The sequence below is a fragment of the Carassius carassius genome, chromosome 27 (genome assembly GCF_963082965.1).
Source record: "Carassius carassius chromosome 27, fCarCar2.1, whole genome shotgun sequence".
In the NCBI taxonomy this organism is placed as follows: Eukaryota; Metazoa; Chordata; class Actinopteri; order Cypriniformes; family Cyprinidae; genus Carassius; species Carassius carassius.
Genome location: NC_081781.1, coordinates 9,868,781 through 9,893,342, shown reverse-complemented (window position 1 = coordinate 9,893,342; position 24,562 = coordinate 9,868,781). Strand labels below are relative to the sequence as shown.

At 35.0% G+C, this 24,562-nt stretch overlaps 1 long non-coding RNA gene across 1 annotated transcript; it reads left to right on the top strand.

Moving 5' to 3' along the window:
• The first annotated feature begins 250 nt into the window (after window positions 1–250).
• Window positions 251–23,821, top strand: LOC132107267 (uncharacterized). The gene is made up of 4 exons (XR_009424260.1): window positions 251–367; window positions 19,559–19,725; window positions 21,355–21,687; window positions 23,618–23,821. It is a non-coding gene; the product is annotated as an uncharacterized LOC132107267 (long non-coding RNA).
• The last annotated feature ends 741 nt before the right edge of the window (window positions 23,822–24,562 follow it).

Sequence of the window (24,562 nt, the reverse complement as noted above, 5' to 3'; positions counted from 1 at the left end):
GTTTGACTCCTGGCATCCTTGTTCCAAGCACTCCAAGAGTGTTTCAAAGCAAAATAACTCAATATCACAGCATACACCATCTCAGAAGACCCCACCGCCACAAACACATGCACATAATCACACACAAACAAACCTGTGCCTCAGTCTTCAAAAGGATTCCATGTATTGATCAGCATTGAGTAATGGAGCAAAAGGAGAAAGAGATAAAGCCTGTTGTCTTAGTCAATGGTGCAATAGTCTGTGTGCTGAGGAACAATTCAGACAGTCTTCTGACTAAATACAAGGGTGCTGCTTTCACATCCTGAGTCTGATGCAGACCTCAGAAATCATACCTAGCTAGCTGAGTATTGGTGAAAGATAACCTGTGGTGAGTCTTTTTTTATTCTTTCTAGTATGAGAGTGAAAGAGAGAAAGAGAAGGCAATTGGGTGCATGGGAAAAAAGACAGGAAAGATGAACCGGATGACAGAAAGAGGACCATTGTCTTGAGGGTCAATCTAGGGGCAGAGTTCTCTTTGCTGATTGGTTCAGTACATTCTCAGCTGTAATGACAGAGAGAGAAATTACTTAATTGCTTTGAAATCCGATTAGGTTCAGTGGACATCATACAATAAGAATGCACTCCAGAGTCATAAAGACATATTGCTACTGTCTGAAATTATTTTACATTTGTGCAACAACATCAGGATATGTAACTGTGTGTGTGTGAGAGGGTGAACTTGGGTTTAAAGCGTTTCAAATTGGTAAAACTTTTAAAATTAGTTTGAAAGAATTCTTATGCTTACCAAGTCTGCATTCGTTTGACTGAATTATTTTTATTTATTTTATTGTGAAACATCATTATAATTAAGAATAACTGTTTTAATACATGTTAATATATTTAAAAATGTCATTTATTCCTGTGATGGCAAAACTTTTCAGAAGTCATTACTCCAGTTTTCAGAGTCATATGATCCTTCAGAAATCATTGCATACAAACACACGGTCACACACAAGAAGTCATGGTATGACCATTTAAGTTTACATGTTTGTGTCTGTTCCTGAGCTTCCTTAAAGATAATCTTTCCAAATCCACCAGATCAAAATGATTAATTGCCTTGCCTTTACAGACACTCTGTCTTTTCACACAATGAACTTTTCTAAACACACTTTGAGACCAGTTTTAGACTGTGTTGACAGATTTTAAGATTTCCTGATACTGTTTCCTGGCTTTGTCAGTGCATCTGCCCTGATCCAAATGATTTTAATGAATAAATTAGATCATTTTCACTCTGTGCCGTTAATACTCCAGCAATAGCTAAATCCGTTAGAATTCGTTACATCAAACAGAAAATGTCTTTTGAGATTCCACCGTGTTTATTATCAGAATGTGTCATGGAAACAAGGAAACAATGCTTTTTTTTTCGCATGGGAGAGAGCAGGTCAAACCGGTAGCACATGTGGAAATGTTTTCATCATCACATTTAACAAGACTGTTGGCGGAAAGGAAAGACAGAAAGAAAGGAAGAGAGGGGGAGATAGAGAGGGAGAGAGAGAGAGAGGGAGGGAGAGAGCAAAACTAAGTGGACAAGCTGTGCCAAAAAACACTTGCATCTTAGAAAAAACCTCTCAGCTGTTTCCCTCCCTCTTTTCTGAAAATACAGGCATGTGTTGCTGTCACAACCCTCTCACTCTCTTTTTCTCTCTCTTTCATCTGCCCCCTTCCATTCTTACAGACTGCTCTGTGTGTGTGCATGTGTGTGTGTGTGTGTGTGTGTGTGTGTGTGTGTGTGTAATCTCCTCACATCTGTGCCTTAGATCATATGGTGGTTCATGTCTCATGCTGCTAGCTGGAGGTCTTTACGACCCATGGAAATTACTGGAATGTCATTTTAACATCCGTGAAAATGTCGCTGTTCCTCAAAGCCACCCCAGATTATGTATCACCGGGGGTGCGAGGCAGACAGCTGTTTGTGTGTGTGTCTTTGTGACTGCCACTTTGTGCACCTCAGAGCGTGTTCTCGGAAAACTAAATGACTAAGGCTTGTTTCATGCATCCTGCATCTGTGAGCAGCACACATTCATTTTGACACCCATATCAACAGATTACAATACTACAAGTAAAAAAAAAAGAACTTAAAGTGCATCTTAAAATGTTTATTCAGCAATATAGGCTGATCTACTAACCCATAATAAAAGAATTTAAAAAAAAAATAAAAAAAACACATATGCTTACATGTTACATCCATTGCACGTACTATACTTCTATCCCTCACAGTCTTATTTTTGTCCCCGTTAATCAAAAATTACATATGGCACTACCCTTAGGTCTGTAGACCTAAAATATTCTTGTCAAAAGGAAAATAAATAAGCATATAAACAGCTGAATCTGACAGCTTTCTTTTTGGATATGTCAAAGCAAATAAATCAGTAATTATGCATGTAAACAGACACACAAGCACTTTATATTGAGTAAATTGAACTGAATTCAGAATATTTAGGCCATTTATAGCTACACTTTGGGATTCAGTTCTGTAGATTAATTAGCATTAAATATAATTGTGCTCCATGTCCTAATGCAAATTATATTTCATGATGATCAAATATGTAGTAATTCTCAATGGCTTTACTCCCAATAACCATTTTATGGCTGGCAATTAAGGGAAGTAACCCAGAATTTACTTTCTTTTCTGCACAGAGCTGCAGACCTTACATATATTAACATATTGTTGACTCAAATGACTTTACAACATTTTTTATGTTAGATACAACATTTTTTATGTTAAATATGTTGCTGTTGTAGTCATATTGAAGTGGCAGGATTTGTGACACAGGCCTAAGAGGTTCAGACCCATAAGTGCTGTGAGAACGTGTTGATTTAGGCAAGAGTGCAAGCATAGACAAGACTCTTTGAACCGTGAAGACAATCAGCTGAACATCTCCAGTCTGCTCTAACAGACACTGATAAATAGATGTGAGGTTATCTGTGTAAACAACATCACCATCATACAAACACACACACACACACTGGTGTGATGAATGAAAACCTGACCTTTCATGTAACACAGCAAGCAAACACATACAGACACACCCACAGGACACGGTATGGGCTTGGTATTCCCTATGTTTTTGGGACCAAATGTCACCACAAGTACAGTATAATAATACCAGTTAAATGTGACCTTGTGGAAACATTTTATGGTCTTTTTTGAAAATGTAAAATAGCGTGTGTATGTGTGTGTGTGTGTGTGTGTGTGTGTGTGTGTGTGTGTGTGTGTGTGTGTGTGTGTGTGTGTGTGTGTGTGTGTTTTATGCTGGAAAAACTGGTGCACACTTCAACAAGACGAAACCAACATGAACATGTACAAATCTTTCCTGTTTGACTAGCTTTAATGTTACATTTAAAACCATTTCAGTTGCACTCATTCCATATGTGCAATATGATGGTGATGTGTTTATACTTCTATTTCTTCAAATTTTTGGATGTCTAAGGGTACCTCTGAGCAATACAAGGTAGACAATGCCTTGAGCATCTACCTTTAAAGCTACGACAAAGTGATGAATCAGAGGTCACGTGTTTAGGGCTAATGATGTTAGACAGCATTCCTGCACACACATACACTCATATGTAAGAAGTGTTTCCCTTGGGACTATAATATCAATTCATCTCTTAAATTGAACAGTGTTCGTACAGATGGCATTTTCCCCCACATGTGTGCTAATATAATTCTAGACGGATGACGGTGTACTCTACTCATGTGTCTAGTGGAGCCAGACCTTTAGTTCCGCCTGAACATGTATGTATGATTGCAAGAGCAGGCCGAGATGGAAAAAAGCACACACAGAGACAAAAGCCTCAGTCTTAAAGGGGTTTTCCATACAGTTACAGGTAACATTCACACAGACTCACAGTGGAAAAGTGAGTGAGGCTTTTTTAATCTACTAATGTCCAAACATTTTGACAGGGATCTGGCGCAAGTTTATAGACTGTCAGTCCTCCAACCCAGGAAATGCTGGAGTCAGTCCTGATCATTTCATTTTATTCCTGACTTTTAATCATTGTAAGTTACATAACACTGGCTAAAAGTGCTTGACAATGTTTGTTTAGATTCCAAGAAGGAAACTTCTGGAGGTACATGTTTGAAACTTTTGAATGGTAGTGATGGATTCAGAAGCGAGGAGATAAAGTAAAATCAAAACATAATGAAAAGAGAAAAATGTTTAAATGAAATAAGACAGTTACACTTTATTTTAAGGTGTCCCTGTTACAGTGTAATTATACATTTATGTACTGAGTAATATTAATGAACTATGTACTTACTGTATGGGTAAGGTTAGGATTAGGGTTTGGCTTACTTGCATGTAATTATGCATAATTTATTTGTATTATAATAGTAAGTACATGTAACATGTGAAACAAGGACACCTTAAAAAAGTGTTACCAATAAGACAATTAACATAAACAGTGAATTATGTAACAATCACAAGAAATAAAGTCACAGTCACATGGAATTAAGTAGATATTATTTAACTTATTTTTTTAAAGACATGTTGTTACAGAAAAGACTGTGAAACTTTCTATTCATTAAAGAATCCTTAATAAATTATAATAAAAAATATATTAAGCAGCACAAATGTTTTCGATATATAAGTCTTAAGCATAAATAAGCATGACCAGTCAAACCAAAAATTATTCAGACACCAGATATAAAATTTGAATATGTGGGTTTTGTTTTTTTTGACTAGTGGGTGCAGGACACCATAGTTCATTTATGTAAGCGAGGATAGCAAAATAAATTAAACTGTTACATATTATACATAAAACTTCTTCATACAGTGGACTATCAGTAAAACTGATAATTTGGGACCCAAAATTATTCAGACACTTTGACCTGACCATGTTTTTCTTAAGTGTTTTTTCTTTAATTGCTAATGTGACCTTTTTACACCACAGACTGAACAAAATTAAGCATTGCTTGGTTGTTGGTTGACCTAAATTGGTATTATCTAATTGTGTACTTAAATTTAACACCTGACAGATATTCAATCTAATTCATTACATACCTTTCAATCAAAAGTTATCTGACATTATCAAGATGAATTTGACACAGTTTAACTTTAAATTCTTATAATATTTTACTACCATTTTCTATATCAAACAAACATTGTTGAAGGTGTCTGAATAAATGTTGGTTCGACTGTATAATAATTTTTGAAGGAGCATGTTATACTGTAGACTGGACTAATGGTTGCTGCAGTTTAGTTTGGCAGCACACATACATTAAAATTCAAAATTATTATTTTAAATTGTAATACTATTTCACAGTATTACAGCTTTTACTGTATTTTGGATAAAATTAGACTTGGAGAGCACAAAAGACTCCTTTGAAAACATGAAACCTTTGAAAAGTGCATAAATTATTTTAAGATATTGCATAAATAGATATTGATATATATTGTATGAATTTTGTGCTGCGTAATTGGATTGCAACTTTTAGAAAAATTGCCACATTCATGAGTGTGTGTGATTGTGTGTGTGTAATGGCATGTGGCCATAATTAGCTATAAGAGAGTATCCGCTAATTTTTCTGTGGCGACATGGATGTTGTCTTTCAGCGCGTGGCTCTCTGTTCTAGTTTGTTCCTGTCGCACTATGTGCGTGTGTATGTGTGTATGCTTTCATGCCCAATAAAAGCTCAAAGGAAGTGACCAGAAACTCCTCTCATTGTTATTAAGGTAAAGGAATCTCAGTGGGAATATCAGCTTTAAACTAACATCCTCTCTCACACACACACACAAATATGCACACAGCCACACTTTATCACCTGATTTTCATGTCCTGTGCGACTTTGGTTAACTCACTTCTACTGATGATGTAAAAAGGAAAAAACAAGTAGCCGTAAAATTATATAATAAACCTAAACACACCCACGCACACATTCTGTACATGGAGATAGAGGATGCTGGTTTTCCTGCTCTCACACCTCATGGGAGTCTGGCCACTTTACTGATTTTAATGAGTCTGAGGAAATGGAAAATTGTCAGTGACCCTTTTGTCTCTTACGAACGCATGTGCATTTTTGTTCAGTAGTGCAATTCTTTTCTAAGAATCATATGTGTTGGACATGTGGGTATTGAACGGAAAGCGTTCTGATTATTTCAGCACAAGTTCAATGCTGGTACAAGTCTCTTATTATAACTTTAGGTCTAAAGCTTTGTTCAGACTGCACATAAATCCAATTTGATTGTTAAATCACTTACTGCCTTCACAATCATTTTGAATGTGTAGATCTCATTAGTTATAAACTCAGATTCATTTTTTAGGACAGAGTAGTCAATCAAATTGTATTTAGATCAATATTATGATTGCTAGTATGATATTGCTTCTATATAACAGATCGATAAACAAGAAGCAAATGTTACATAATTTATTTTTGACATAATATTATCAGTTACTTTGTTCATTTTTCTCCACCAATTGCTTTAAATTAAACCACTGCAGAATGAATATCTCAAAGCAAGCGTTTTTAAATGAATCAGACACATGAATGATTCAATGACTCATTCATAAAGATGGTAACTTGTTTTGTTTAATTGAACATGAAAAAGTCAATGATTTACTTACAAATTATTAATTATTCACAAATATATGCACACGTACTGGTGTAACAATGTAACATGCAGAAAGAGTCACTTGCAAATACTGTGATAACAGCAGCAATGTTTAGTGAATGAATGTCCATTACTGGTTGCTTGAGCAGCTGTTTTTGCCATAGTTAACTATCAGGTGAATGGGACTTCTATTTGTATACTTCTCAAACTTGTAATGTAATTAGTAAAACTTGCAACTTGTAAAACTTGCAATGTGGTACATGTATTTTATTGTTATTATTATTATTTTATGTATTTATTTATATTTAACAAAATAAAAAAGTATTTGGTAGTAAAAAGTAAAAGTCACTTTGACTATATAAGATATAAATTAAACCACCTAGGGAACCTATATTCTGTGTTTTCCCACTGCTTGTACTACAAAATAAAAAAAAAGAAACCTATTTAAAATTATATAAGTTTTAATTGGGACAAAAACTTTTATACTTTTTTTTCTCAAACTGATCTAATTAAATATTTGAAAAAATAAATATTTGATTAAAACTCTTACTTTTTTTCTTCAATTTAGTAAGTCAAAACATTGACACACTAAATTGGGATGATTAAAACGTTTTGTTTTTTTTGTTTTTCTACAGAAGAATGGAAGAAAAACATGAAATGTGATTCAGATGCAATAAAAAAAATGTAATTTGAGTCTGGACGTTTTAGTCTGGACAAGCCTAACAACTCCAAACTAAACAGATACACAAGCCTGCAGTTAAAAGGGCTCATAAATTCTCAGTGTTTAGAACACACCGTCTAGATAAATAAACAGCACAGAGGACTGTGAGTGATGTGAAAACGGCTCCCCTCCAGGTATGAGCTCCTGCTGTACAAACACAGCACAGCCACTTCTTTAACATGCATTACAAACATTAAACATACACCAAATTCACAACTTCTTGATGCTATATGCTCAAATCTTTTGATAAACTGCCACCAAACAGCCTGATGAAGTTCACCTCCCATTATTTGGGCAAGGTTACTTCCCACACTGACCCCTTTCTCCATAGATCAACCCATTCTAGCATTCAGGACATGTCGAGGTAGACCTTTCCCTCCGGTGTAAGTCTTTGTGTCAGAGCGCTCAAGTCTGTTTACACTCTAAAACATTCCATCTGCTTTATTCCCTCCAGCTGGAGCTGAACCAGGATCAGTTATAAAATAAATAAATGGCCATAGTATCCAAACAGCTTGCCACATCAAAACCCTGGAGGTGAGAGGTGGCGCTCCGCCTCATTTCCTCTGTGTATTCGGGGGCTTTTCTGAGAGGCAGGATTCGGGGGAAAATAGGATCGTAGTCGCTCATCTCTTGTCTCCTTGATCCCATTCCTGTCCTCAATCCCACATCTCGAAGGAATTCTACTAATCAAAATTCCAAAAGAGGGGGCTCATTCTGTGTAAGTGCGTGTGCTTGGGAAGCAGTAACATATTCATTCTGATGCTTATGTTACACTGTGTGAAGTGGTCAGGGACATAGAAAGTATTTCCCATCATCCATTGTGATGTGATAATTCTGAAAGCTTTAATATGTCTGATTCGCCATCAAATGGTTCTTTTGAGACAATTGATTTTTTGCAATTCTTGCTGACTCCCGGAACAGAAAACAATTATTTTCAGACATTTTCAACTCAAAAAGAATTACAAATGGGAACCATCTTTTTCGGACATGCCCACAATCAAGAACCATGAGTTAAATAATCACAACCTTTTTCACAACGAGAATCTATGAATTATACAATAAAAGCAAGTGGAAAGTAACCTACTTTAATAGCAAACTAGCAGAACAGGTAAAAAAAATAATAATATACAAAATACTGTTTTTAATAAAAGCATGGATTTTATTAATATCAGCTAAAAAAGAGAAAAGTTTAAAAAAAAAACATTTTGAATATATGGTTTTAATATACAGTATGTTGCTTCATATTAGAAAGGGAAAAAAGTCAATTTTATAATGTTAAATATTTAATATTTAAATATTTAAATTATAGGTTTTAGTGTATATATATATATATATATATATATATATATATATATATATATATATATATATATATATATATATATACATACAGTACAGACCAAAAGTTTGGACACACCTTCTCATTCAAAGAGTTTTCTTTATTTTCATGACTATGAAAATTGTAGAGTCACACTGAAGGCATCAAGGGCTATTTGACCAAGAAGGAGAGTGATGGGGTGCTGCGCCAGATGACCTGGCCTCCACAGTCACCGGACCTGAACCCAATCGAGATGGTTTAGGGGTGAGCTGGACCTCAGACAGAAGGCAGAAGGGCCAACAAGTGCTAAGCATCTCTCGGGGAACTCCTTCAAGACTGTTGGAAGACCATTTCAGGTGACTACCTCTTGAAGCTCATCAAGAGAATGCCAAGAGTGTGCAAAGCAGTAATCAAAGCAAAAGGTGGCTACTTTGAAGAACCTAGAATATGACATATTTTCAGTTGTTTCACACTTTTTTGTTATGTATATAATTCCATATATTAATTCCACATGTGTTAATTCATAGTTTTGATGCCTTCAGTGTGAATCTACAATTTTTCATAGTCATGAAAATAAAGAAAACTCTTTGAATGAGGTGTGTCCAAACTTTTGGTCTGTACTGTGTGTATATATATATATATATGCATATACACACACACATTAGTGCTGTCAAAAAATTAATCATGATTAATCACATCCAAAATAAAAGTTGTTTAGATATGTGTTTGTACTGTGTATATTTATCATGTACATACAAATATACACACATACAGTATATATTTTGAAAATATTTACATGTATTTACATGTATATATCTGTTCATATAATTCATATCATATATAAATATATTTAATATATAAGCATAACATATTTTCCTTAACATACATGCATGTGTGTGTATGTATATATACACACACAAGTATTATGTAAAAAAAAAACTTTTATTTTGATACAAATTCATCTTTTGATAAGTGTTGTCAATCATATATACGTACACACACACATTTACACTTTACTTGTTAATGAGTAGAATCATCAAAATCAAATCAAAAACACCCTAACATTAATAGAAAATTGAATATGTGCCAGTACCTGGCTTAACTAAAACATTTTAAAACATATAACATATAAAGGAAACTGTTCAAAAGAACCGATTTGTGCAGATGAGTCAAACTAGAATTAATCATGAGTGCGCCTGAATGGGCTCTATGTACGCACTTACACACATCAGATCATGTTGTATGTCATTTCATTTCCAGGGTTCCTACATATTCTCCATTTCAAAATTCCATACTTTTCCAGAGTCAAATTTCCAAACCTCACAGTAGATTTTCAAACCATATTTAACATAAATGCTTCATAGAGCATTATTTTCAGCTTTATATTTGGTATACAGCACATTTATCTGTAAATGTTTATTTTCTCAGGGTTTTTTCATTGATTTTCTCAAAGTGACAACATACAGAGTCCCTAAAATAAAATAAAAAGAATACATTAAAAATACAGACTTTTACATGCACACCAGATGAATAAGACAATATAGTATGGATGCACGTGAATTAACAGAGTTCTACCTGCTCAAAATTGTGCTTTTCTTATGGTAGTACCTGTAATATCAAGGCCTAGTGTCCAATTAAATACATCCTCCATGGCACAGAAACCATGGCATGAAATTACACAATAGGTGGCTCAGTGTGCATTGTCCTATATGCTTAATTCAATGGTTTCTTGTGCAACATGAAAGTCTGTATGTTTTTAGTTTTTGCAAAGGTACTTGAGGTTTTGTATACAGTGCTAAGAATATAGCGTGAAGAAACCCAAAATGCTTATAACCTGCATTTTGTATAATGAAAAAGTACACCTTGAATTCCTTCAGTCATATTTGGCGATCACTAAAGAATCAGTAAACAGCTACCATTATTATTATTATGAAAAAAAGAAATCGAGGCAAAAGACTGGAAACACAAATATTTTCCCATACTTTTTCAGACCTGGAAAATACTTAAATCAAATTCAATTCTTTACTAAACCCAGTAGGAACCCTGAATTTCCTTGCAGTCTTTCTATCTGCAATTGTAGAGTATGTAAATCACATTACATGATGCGCTGTGAAAAGCTCATTACCAAAGGAGTTTCTTATTTGTCTCATTTGTTCAATAGGACGACCCTACTGCACTCTATCAACTAAATACAGCTTATGTTAGACCGGGGAGGAGTGCTAATAATTGTGAGTCTGTGTGCATGCTTTTGCCCAAACTAATGAGGTCTTTTATCTGAAATTAGAGAGTTTAATCATTTTAGCTCTGGGTGCATTGAAACACTGAGGTAAAATGAAGGTCTGTGTGCATCCATTCTAGCAGGGAATTAATCAACTCCAGAGGGAAAACTTATCCAGGAGAATGAATAGATCCCTAAATACACAATTGTTTTTCCAGTTGCAGAATAATTGACTTGATTTCTTGAAGTCTATTTGTGAAGAATTGGTATATTCGAACAAAGTCCAGATTGTCAGTGGAGGAAATGCTCAACATCAAACAATGACTAAGTGCACATTTCCTCTTCACTAAATTGTTCTTCTATTATACTAAAGCAAATGCACCTTTTTTTCTTCTAAAATTTTAAAAGTGTGTGTGTCCTGGTCTAATTTGTTGGCTTTTTGTTTGTGGTTCACATTAATTGCAGCGAGCCCCCCCTGGGGAGAATTGTGTTCGGTGCAACTCAAGTGCAGAGGAAACACTGGTAGCACTCAAAAGAGTTAAATAAACAAGTTGGAGTAAAATTATTTGCAGGTGTAAGCTGGCAGACAGTATCTGTGGTAGGGCTGAGAGTCATTTTCTAAGTAACGTTCTGCTTTACAACAGATCGGTGTGGTGCACTATGAATGGACAGTTCTGCAATTGCTTCAGCTGTTGATGTAACTCATTTCAAGACGGCGTTAGTTTAGGGAGTATGGATCTCACTGCAGGAAAACTGGGACCTTTGGTCAGGGGGGCTGTCGTCTAATTCCTTCCTTCTGTTCACCTGGTTTACAAGTCATCTTTGAGCCTTTTAAGGAATAATTTAGGCAAACATGGACATTTTTTCATCATTTATTCACACTCATCTTCCAAAACTGTACTGCATGACTTTCTTCTATTGAACACAAAATGTGTATTTTTTTTCTGACCTCTCTTTTTATTATAATGGAACTGAATGATGGCTTTAGAAAAAGACCAAAAACACCATAAAAGTATCATAATAGTGGTCCATATGGCATATGCAATATATTTTACAGTTTTTCTCGATTAGTTTGGCTCATTTCTTGAAACCGAGATGACATTCTCAAAATAACATGGACAAATCTCCAAACCACCTTGCAATTGTTCACAACAGAATGTCATTTTTCATTGGTTTTATCAAATTGCAAATGCTTTAGTACATGTCTCAAGTGACTCTGTGCTTTTTTTCAAATGATTATGTACAAGTAGCTACAGTTAGCACAATGAGCCCACATTTAGCACATTTTCCAAATAAATAGATCTTGCTGATCTAAACTGATTAGTTGATTTTTCAGTGAAATGGTTACTCTCTCCAAAACATATCAGCATGGTTTCATTGTGTAAGTCATCATATGCACAATTGTCTGTTCAACTGTCAAAATTAGTCAAAGATATAATACCATGAAAGAATTTCTTGGAACATTTGATAAATTTATGACAGTACTTGACAATCCATCAGGTAAAATTAGAACTAACGAAGGAGCAGTTTCCCACATCTCAGATGACCAATCAAACAGTTTGTTTAGTTACCTGACAGGTGTTGTCTATGATTATGACTGCTGCCAAAAGTATATAGACAGAGCTTGGCCCGGGGCCAGTTTCATTTGCAGTGTGAACAATGTGTGCCGCTATATCAGAAAGAGGTGTGGCCACACACATTCCCAGTTTAGAGCCCTACAATACACAAAATCTCCTCAATTTTTTGGACCACCTTTATACTGATCTGATCCCGGAAAATGAGAGAGGTGAAGAAGGACCTCAGCTACCACATTATGTCATTGTGTGGGATAATGTGAACTTCCACCGTGGCCCACGCATCAGAACCTGGTTCACCACCCATCCCCGGATGCTAATGGAGTTTCTTCCACCTTACTCTCCTTTCCTAAATCCAATTGAGGAGTTTTTTTCAGCTTTGAGGTGGAGGGTGTATGAGCATCAGGCTCAAGATCAGAGGGCCCTGCTGCATGCAATGGATGCTGCATGTGAGGACATCACAGGGGATCAATGTAGGGGATGGTTGAGACATTCACGCCGTTTCTTCCCTCGCTGCATCGCAAGAGAAAATATCCGTTGCGATGTGGATGAGAATTTATGGACTAACACAGAGCAGCGCGTCGATGGCCAGGAGGATGAGGATGGTGGCCAGGAAAGAGAGGGTGACAATGGCGACCACTGAAAATATTTCTGTACTATAGTTCTGAAACTTTATTTACAGTATGGTAGGCTAGAGTTTTTTTTGTTTGAGTTTATAACTGTTCACATTTACAGAATCCTGTATATGTTTTCTTTTCACAGTATGTTCTCTAATGTTAACATTTCTTTGTACGAATAAAAATGTTTACAGTTTCCTTGAGTATGAGTGGTTTATTGGAGGCTGATTTTACTGTAAAATCTTTTAGTTTTATTCATAGTGGTATTCTGTTGCTAGACCTGTGCCTCAGTGACAAAACGTCTAAGCATTTTGACTTGCAGTGCTTAAACAATGCCAAAGGTATAATGCATTTTGGGGGCATTGACTATTTATATGAGAAGGATATTTAGTTTTGACACATGGATAAACTGATTTGGGAGAGATATGAGCTTTTGCAGGGGATCCATGGTGTTGTGCTAAACCATCCAGGTTATTTTGACAAAAGCACTAAATGAATGCACATGTGCCAAGGCAATTGAGAAGGATCTGTGCTATTTTGAGTGTACTGACCTTTTATATGGGAAAGGAATCTGCTTTTGAAGCATGGAAGAAGAGTTTGGGGAAAGATATTTGATTTTGCTAGTGAGCTATAATGTTGAGCAGAACTGTAAGACTGTTTGGCCAAAGAACCTTATGGTTTTGAGAATGTCATCTCGGTTTCAAGAAATGAGCCAAACCAATCGAGAAAAACTGTAAATCCTTTTAAAGTAAAAATATAAAAAACTGTAATATCTAGGTAAACTATTCCTATACAAATCCACTTTATATTTATGATGTGTAAATCCACATTGTGTTTTCATTATGTCTATATTATATAAATATGTTACAAAAATGCAATAGACAAGCAACTGAGGGGCACTTATTCATGTTACAGAACTTAATCATTAGATAGATAGATAGATAGATAGATAGATAGATAGATAGATAGATAGATAGATAGATAGATAGATAGATAGATAGATAGATAGATAGATAGATAGATAGATAGATAGATAGATAGATACATAGATAGATAGAAAAATAGAAAAATAGAATTAAAAAAAAGATTTTATTTCTCACCGTTGCAAGTTTATATCCCACTACTCTGACTTAATAACTTGCAATTCTGATTAAAAAAGTCTGAATTATGAGTTTGCATTATGCAATTGCGAGAAAAAAAATGAAACTTAATTTTGAGCTAACAAAAAAATAATCGCAGTTACCTTTTTTATTCAGTGGTGAAAACAGTTTTCCAGAATAATGAAAAATTTATACAAATTATTTTAAATGATTTATATAATTTCAGATCATGCTTCATATTTGAAATCTAACTGATGATGCTGAACTAAGTGCAGCAACAATGCATCTGTTTATGGTTGTGTAAAGTTAGTAACTCTACCATGCTAAATACACAAGATAAGTTAACCCCATCTACCCAGAGCAAGGCGCCATGGAGACAAGCCAGATTTAGTCATCATTAGAGCGTCTAATAACCTGCCATCAGCCTTCTATCAGCACTGCCTGACCCTGCCTGACCTCCTCTGACCTGCTAGGCCATTTCCTGTGCCTGTGGGGACTTCTTCCTTTTGGAGGATGTGATAAGTCACAGGTTACTGGCTGGAAGAAAGAAAACAGACGAGGAACTCCAATTGGAAACGGTAATTTAGACAAGTAGCGGTTATGGTTTGTTTGTTTGTTTGTGTGAGAATCTTCATTTGATGCAGCAAACTCTCACATTCATCAGATACAGAGGCAACTGTAGGTTACAGCGGTATATGAGACCGTATTAACAATGCAGATTGTGAGTGCATGTGAATGCTAAAAGCTCATGTGTTCTGAATTGAATCATGGTATTGTACTGCATCACTACATTCCCTCAGAGCTTCGCTCTGTGTGGGAGACCCAAACACAAGTTTGTGTGCATTTCAGAGAGAGTTCAAGATCGGAATGGTCAGCAAATGGCTTTCATGTCACTGCAGTGAAGGTCATGGTTAGGGAAGTGACCGTGTTGAGATGTGGCCATGCATTATGGAAATTGTTGGAGATTTATACAGTAGAGTCCAAACATCCGATATGGCACTGAAAATCTGGTACTCAAAATTAAATTTAAACCTGGAAACAAAAAGTTTTTAAAAGGTTTGTTTGTTTTTTTGTACTGAGAAGGTTGTTATTAGGTGTAACACTTGCAGGATGTTTTAATGGCACAAAAATAAATAAATACAATACAATTCAATTAATATTTATTTGTAATGTGCTTTTTATGATAGAAATCATTGCAAAGCAACTTTACAGAAAATGTATGTTTCTATAATATTTACTGGTAGCTTATCAGTGGTGACTTATGTACATATTATTAACATCCCGTGGCAAAACAGAGAAACAAATAGAGACATAATTAGCGTAATTGCTGTTCCAACCAAGTAAAATTAATTTGTTTAACCCAAGTAAAAAACTAAATAATAATGCACATTTGTTCAAATATAACTGCAGTCCAAGATTCTGAGATGCATTATTTGAATGCTTGACCAAAGAAATGTGTCTTTATTCTAGATTTAAACAGAGAGAGTGTATCTGAACCCTGTACATTATCAGGAAGGCTATTCCAGAGTTTGAGAGCCAAATGTGAAAAAGCTCTACCTCCTTCAGTGGACTTTGCTATCCTAGGTACTACCAAAAATCCAGAGTTTTGTGACCTTAGGGAGCTTGGTAGATTGTAGCATGGTAGAAAACTGGTTAGGTATGCAGGAGCTAAACCATCAAGGGCCTAATAGGTAAGTATAAGTAATAATATTTTGTACCTGATACGGAACTTAATAGGTAGCCAGTGCAGAGACTGTAAGATTGGGGTAATATGATCATATTTTCTTGACCTAGTAAGGACTCTAGCCACTGCATTTTGGACTACCTATAGCTTGTTTATTGAAGATGCAGGACAACCACCTAGAAGTACATTACAATAGTCCAGTCTAGAGGTCATGAATGCATGAACTAGCCTTTCTGCATCAGAAACAGGTAACATGTTTTGTACCTTGGCAATGTTTCGAAGATGGAAAAATGCTGTTTTTGTAACATGGGAAATATGATTTTCAAAAAAACAAATTGCTGTCTAATATAACACCCAGATTTTTTGACTGTAGAAGATGTAACAGTAAAGCCGTCTAGATGCAAATTGTAATCTACGAGATTCTGTGTACTGTTTTTTTCGGTCCAATAAATAATATCTCTGTCTTATATGAATTTAATAGGAGAAAATTATTGGTCATCCAATCTTTTACATTTTTAACACACTCTGTTAGCTTAATTTAGAAGTTTCATCTGGTCTCGTTAAGATATAGAGTTGAGTATCATCAGCATAACAGTGGAAACTAATCCTGTATTTTCTAATAACATTACCAAGGGGCAACATGTATATTGAAAACAGAAGAGGACCTAGGACAGATCCTTGTGGTACTCCATATTTTACTGGTGATAAATGAGATGACTCCCCATTTAAATAAACAAAGTTGTAGCGATCGGACAGGTAGGATCTATACCATATTAGAGCCTGCTCTTGAATACCTGTATAGTTTTGTAATCGATCTATGAGTATGTCATAATATATGGTGTCGAATGCGGCACTAATATCAAGTAAAATTAGCAATAAGATGCAGCCTTGGTCTGATGCAAGGACGTAATTTTAACAAGTGCAGTTTCTGTGCTACTGAAATTCTTCATACAGATATTTATTTTTTTTGCAGGATGGAGCACCATTGAGCAGACACAATTTTTTCTAAAATTTTAGACATAAATGGAAGATTTGAAATGGGTGTGTAATTTGCCAGTTCACTAGGATCTTGTTATGGTTACTTAATAAGAGGCTTAATAACCACCAGATCTAATGGTTTTGTAATATCATCACTTTGAGGTACGGTAACTATATCAGTAAGATCAATTCCATGCAATATAATTTAGACTAGCGTATGATTAAAACAATGAGTGGCCCCGGTGACATTTTGCTTGACTCCAAAAGATTTTATCAGGTCAGTAAACACAAGTCCTAATGCATCATTTGTATTATCAACGTGAATGTAAAAATCTCAAAAAAATTGTGCTTTATCAATGGTAACCAATAGGTCTGAGAGGAAATCTGCGAATTCTTTTAGGAATTCTGTATAAAGACCTGGTGGTCTATACACAGTAGCCAGAGCAAGAGATACAATAAATTATTTCTACTGAAGTATTTCAAATGAGTTAAACCTGTATCCTGTTTTCTGGGTAACATTGAGAATATCACTATATATTGTTGCAACTCCTCCGCCACGACCAGTCTGACGGGGCTCATGCTTATAACAGTAGTTTGGTGACTCAGTTAGACCAATATAATCATTTGGTTTTAGACCGGTTTCAGTCAAGCAGAGTACATCAAAACTATTATCTGTTATCATTTCATTTACAATAACTGCTTTGGGTGTGAGTGATCATGAGCCCAAACATTACAAATAGTTTTTGATCATTTATTTTAATTTTTTCAGGTTTAATCAAGATCAGATTTTTTCTAGATCCTGCATTAAATTTATATTTTGAACCCACTATTTTGGGAACAGACAGTCTTAATAGATTGGACAGCACAAGTATTTCTATCAATTAAGCGGGCAGAACAAAAGCCATCATAGCAGTTATTTGAGAATTGGCTTACTATTCAGCTTTGTCATCACAATAATACATTTAATTTTAAAACATTCAAATAGAAAACATTTATTAAATTGTTATAATATTGTTATAATATTTCACTACTGTTGTACCATATTTTGGTGAGCATAAAACTTTTTTCATATTTTTGAAAAAGTCAGCATTTTTAGCAGTAAACTTAGAAAAACACTTTCTGTCAGTATATGTGTGAGAAAGACAAAGTGTGTGTTTGAATAACGAGTCAGCTTTGACATGGTGTTAGTTTGATTTTAAATGCAACAGCAGCTGAAATCAATACATGGGCAGACGTGCTTACTAACATTCGATAAGTGAATTGATCAGAAGTGAGTGTGTGCCATAGATCTTCTGTTAGTAATCAATCAGTATTTTAACATGGCATCCAATCATCAGTATCATTACCAAAGCTCTTCAATATGTGCACCAGAGCAGAACACGTCCTTTGTATGTTGTCAAAAATACTTACATAAGAAACCTCTCATCATTACAGTCTGGTATGCATGTCCTTTATCAGACTCATCTACCTAATAACTGATTTCATCAGTTATTAGCCACAGTTTTGGATTTTGCAACACAACTTCATAATGAAATGTAATTTTAGCAAATCTAATACCATCAAATTTCACTATTAAAACACCATTCAGACATCATTCTGCTGCAGTCCTCAACTACCGAAGTACTTTTTATTAAACTTTTTAATAACAACGACCCACAAATAATCTACTTGTGAATGTTCCTCTTCCTAATATATAAATTAAGCTATAAACAAATTAACCATTTAGATGATGTGAGTAAAACAGTTATTACATTTTAAAAACAGTGTCAAATTCAGTAAATTTTACTTATTTAACATTATTATACATTTCTTTACATGTATTTATTTATTATATATTATTATTATTATGTTTAAAAAAAAAATATATATATATATATATATAATTATTATTTATGTTTTTTACATTATTGTTCTTGGTTGAAAACACCTGATATAGATTACTTTTATGCTTTTTGTCAAAATATCTGCACAAATATCTGTATAGTATAATTAGTTATAATTAAATCATTCATAAAACTTCCTTCAAACACATGATAAAATCATTATTCTACAGAGACTAAATCCTCCTAAATGAGGCAAGAATGTCATAATAGTCACATTTTGTAAAAGTTGCAACAGTAATGTTTATTTTATGAAAGTCATCATAGTTTACATCAAAAACAAATAAATGAAAAAAAGAAAAAAAAACAAGAACACATGTTACTCAACAGGAGTGAGTCATGGCACATGCCCTGCTTGAAAAGACCTTCTCAAACTCAACTCTCGCCTCTGTGCGGTTCGGTGCGACGGGATAATTAGAAGCTTGAGCAAATGAGCTTTTCTCTAATTTGGCTCTAACAAGCAGACAGGACTGTTATCAGCCTTGTACTTACTCATTACATGATCCAGGCTGCTGACAGAATGGAACAGAAGTCAGTAGGAGAGGCAAACAGAGAGGCTGGTGAAAGAGTAAGTGTTTAAAGAGAAAGTACAGCCATGGGATTCAGACTGTACCATCTATGACAACTGAGTGTATTTGCAGTCAAAACACACTCTGTATATGTACACAATGAGATTTACCACAAATAAAATGTGCTTTTAGTGCACAGCTATCTGATGTGATCACCACCACAAGTTCAAGTAAAAAGGATCTGATTAAACAGCAAAGCTTGGCTCATGTAATGAAAGCTTTCATCAGTCCTTAACTACAAGGAACACCACCAACTCTCCATAAACCACTAACTCTTTTGACTCTTCTTTCTGTGGTTCTTTCTAATAGAATCAATGCAGTGTCCCACTTTACACGGTGTCTGAAAACCTGACGAGAGAATACAGCTGGTTGTCGGATTCGGAAAATGTAAAATATCACGTAAAGAGCATTGTAAACAAGAGCCAGCAACCACACGACATGTACAGAGAATGACTTCAGCTGGAAATTTCACGGGGGTAAACATCTCAAATGCACTATACCTCATTTATGTAACATGTAAGACTGGTTTTAGCCTGAAAACTGGGCTTTTAATGAGCTTTTTAAAGGGATGGTTCACACAAAAATAAAATATATTTTATTATTTACTCACCCTCTAGTCATTCCAAACCCGTAAGACATTCGTTCATCTTTGGAACACAAATTAAGATATTTTTGATGAAATCCAAGAACTTTCTGACCCTGCATAGATGGCACTGCAACTGGGACAGAAAGGTTCAACGCGTGTTCATGACAGTCCCACAACGTATGAGTGAGCATTGCTCTGCTTGTAAACAAGATGCAGCACATCCAGGTTATACGTCAGAACACCAGTTCCTGCGTCAGCAGTATCACATGCATTAGATGTGGTAATCTTGTGAATAAAGTCGTTATTTTGGTTTTTTTTGCACACAAAATGTACTCTTATAGCTTCATAATTACGGTTGAACTACTGATGTCACATGGACTATTTTAATGATGTCCATTCTTTACTACCTTCCTGGGCATTGAACGTGTCAGTTGAATTGCTGTCTATGCAGTTTCAGAAAGCTCTTGGATTTCATCAATAATACCTTAATTTGTGTTCTTGATCTTAAAATTTTGATTGTAAACTACAAGTATGTTAGTATCATAGCTTCCTAGAAAAATTGCATTATGTCTCCGGAGATGTGGAGGACCATCTTTTTTTAAACAAATCCAGTGTATGCGTAATTTGTGATAAATAAAACTAAATACATTGTTGCACATCATGTGGGCAAATATTGGACATGGGATGAATTCCAAGTTAAAACCAAATTAAATAGTTTAAAGTGTACTGTGGAGGTCCAATACAAAATTAAATACATTTATTATTATTATATTACTAATTTAAACATGCATACTGTGTGTAAGGGGTGGTACAGTATCAAAAATGGCAGTTCGATATGTACCTCAGTTTTGAAGTCACGGTTTGGTATGTTTTTGGTACAGTAAGGGAAGAAAAACCATGTTTTCAAAATTTTGTGGTACTAATATCTGTATTGTTATACCTCTAGTATAGGTATATTATTTACTTTTTATCTAATTTGTTATTATCTAGTTTTGATTGACAGTTTAATTACATTTGCAGTACAAGGAAACCCTCTCTTAATCTTTTTAAAAAAGTTCAAATGAAAGGTTCAGTGTATCCACAATGTTTCCACCACATACATGAGTAATGGTGGTAAATAACTGCAACCTCAGTACTTACCAAAATTATAAAAGCGGTCATCTGTCCAAACAATCGTCCTCCATCATAAGATTCATGTTCTCTTATTGATGCACAGTTGTTCTCAGAATTGATTACCCAGCATAAGCTGTTAACACTCAATAATTCTAATATATTCCAACCTATTGACACAACACACACACACACGTACCCACACAAACACACTTATTCATGCATGAAAGGGGCACATATTTATTCACGCACACATGCGTGGACAAGCTGGGGCATTTGGGCCGAAATGAGTCAATAGGTGAATGAATAATTGAATAAATGAATAAATGTGTGCTAATAAGGGAGCAGTTGTATTGATGTGAGACTCATGGGAAATCAGATGACTTAAGGGCATTTTAATTGTTGTCAGATTTCAAACAACGGTCAACCAACGCTGTCAGCAGTTCACCAAAAAAATAAAATGTTGCCGGTCGCTCCTGCATCACCTTGACATGGCAAGACTGGAAGGTTCTCAGGGGTCCCGACCCATGACCCTTTACCCTACGGCTCCTGGGTGTTGTTGACATTGCCTGGTGAATAACTGAGAGAGAGCAAGAGAGAAAGAGAGAGAAGTGTCCTCGGAGGGAGACACTGCGAATGAATAAGGAGTAGATCAAAGCTGAAGATAAGCCCAGAGGTCACGACCCCTGCTAGGGCGTCTGTCAGGAGGTGTAAAGGATACAGGATATGCTGTGTAACACAGGTAATGTTCAGCCACACACACACTTCTATTAACAACTCATCTGTCTCTGGAATATGTGCGCACCGGAAGATCCCGCCATGAACACACACTCACATGTTGATTTATTATCGCGACATTCAGGGAATATCAGCCACAGTGAGCATTTAATTATGATTGATGGAAAGCACAAGGAGCGAAGCGCTTTAAAAATGAATGTGTGTAAACAAAGGAAAGACATCTCCTGCTTTACGGACAGGAGAAAGGTCAGTCGTCTTTCCTAAAGGATGTTTTGATTTACCCTGGTAATACACAACAAATACAGCTTAATGAGGAGTGATTCAGTTGCTGTAGTTTATATTAAAGACAAAGAAATCTAAAGCTTGATCATATAAACTGCATTTATATACTATATTTCTTTTATATGACTCATGTTGCACTACACAGATTTTTGTCCAATCAGATGCTCTATGGAATTAGAATGTTCCGCCCACAAGCAGCTGCAGCTGACTAGCAAGAAGTAAATCATAAATCATGGAGTATCATGTAATGGATGATGTAATGGTACTTCCTCTCTTGGGAAGTATCTACGTATGAGTTTGGAGATCATAATCATGACATAATCAAATGATTTTGGTCTAAAACTTTACCATTTTGAAATTGTCTGGTATTTACAGATCCCCTAAATGTACATGATGATAGAAAAAAAAATTTCAATGCATTTGTAAGTGAACACAGAAAATATCTTAGAGGGATGCAAAAGCACTGAAATATAAATTTTACTCATACTCATACTCAATCTCATACTTTTTTCCATTAACATTTACATACATTTTCACTTACAAAATCAGAATCTTTGAGCAATAAAAAAAGATGAAGTGCAAAGGATATACATTTAATATGTAATTGAAATTCTTTCTATGTATTTTATTATTCATTCCCCCTGAGAATGATGGGAAATGTAGTCAAAATGAAATGAGTAATATTTTCTGGCAAGTTTTATCACTATGTTTCATCAACAGTAACACTCATAATTACAATTTATAATCAACATTATTTGCTTCCATTATAATTTTACATAAGTGCCCAATTCAGAAAGTCAGAGCTTGAAAACTTGTGAAATTCCTACTGATATTCAGTGCACTGAATTCATAAATTAGATCATTCTGACAAAAACAGGCAAATTTCACAAAATTGCATTTACATTAATGCACTTAATATTGCAGTCTAGTGGGCAAGTCTTTATAGAGCGTTAAATGTGAACCTTGTTTGTATATTACAAAAATTACAAACATTTTTAAATAATTATCATCATCAATGTACAAATCCAAATCATTATGTTTACAGTATGAATTCTGTTCTTCAACAGATGTAATGGCGTTGATCGGAAAACAGCAGACAGTTTCTTTATGTTCCTTACTTATAAGATTAATAGGTTTATCAGTTTTACATGCACACATTGGGTAACTGAAACAAAGCAATCGATATTGTACTTTCTTGTGGCTCTACTTTTGAAACAGTGTGCAGTTTAAACGTTTATATTGTTGCAATGATTTTCCCCATAGACCTGCATTGTAAGAGCATTATTGTGAACATTATTTTTTGCTAGTTTGAGGGTCAAAGCAAAATGAATTTCTGTGAAAATCAATAAAGCTTAGCCTGTATTGAACCTTGAACATTCTTTTAATGAATTAAATCTGTCTGCCTTTTGCTGTGGCCCCATTCAATGTGTGTGTTCACCTCTCAACATGTGTGAGTACATATGTGAACCCTGAGAACAGGCCAGGAGTCTGGTCTTTCTCAACGAAAAGAATTAGTCCATCACACACACATCTGCTGGTAATGAAGAGCTTGACTACACATAAATTGGACAAAGCTTGAAAGAAATTCCATGTCTTACGCTGAACACCTCTGCCGGCTGCAGACATGTCTAATCTTAACAAGGATTTTACAGGTTGTCTGCAGAAAGAACGAGCGGCACTCTCAGAAATCCTTAGGATCAGCCAGAAATTCCCAGCCAAGCGACCGAAACACTAGTGCACATAAACAAGGGAAGTGCATCATTAGTCTACCCAAATGAGTCTCAATGATGATGAACTGGACTTCTCAGTTCCTTTAAACTGCTTTCTGTGGAGCTCTAGGACAAGAGCATGAGTTAGTGCGGAAGTGGACAGTGAAAGAGAGACATTATTCAAACCTTAAAGGGACAGTTCACAAAAAAATGAAAATGATGTCATCATTTACACAACCTCAAGATGTCTTTATTCTGTGAAACACGAGACATTTTGAAAAATGCAATTCCATGAATTCCATGATTTCAAGCATAAAAAGTATACTGGATTTATCAAAAAATATTAATAAAAGGATTCCTTCATGAATCAGATATTGCTTCTTCTCTTTTTGACTCTCATGAATGTGTGAAGGAGAATTTGACTGGAAAGTAAAAGTTGATGTATTTCAATACTCCTTATGTGATTTCTACATGTAAAAGGACCGTCTGTAGGCATTGTGTTGGAGAAAATGTGGTACAATAGGAGATCATACTCACATTTTTTGGGATTGCCCAAAAAGATTAAAGAATTGAAGAAATGATCCCAATAGAACCAGTGTGCTTATTAGGAGCATTGCCCCCCCCAAAAAATAAATTAGTAAATAAATAAAATACAAGGAAAAGAGATATGTACTAAAGATATTGTTATTGATAGCAAAAAAAAAATAATAATAATATAACAGTACAGTACATTGGATGGAAGAAGGCCCTCTAAATGTGGTTCAGTGGACTCAAAGACTGAAACAGGTTTATATAATGGAAAAAATGACTGAATGTCTACAAACAAAGAGTTTTCTGTAAGACAGAAAAGTATTACAAGATATTTCGATATTTAGACATGTAATTTAA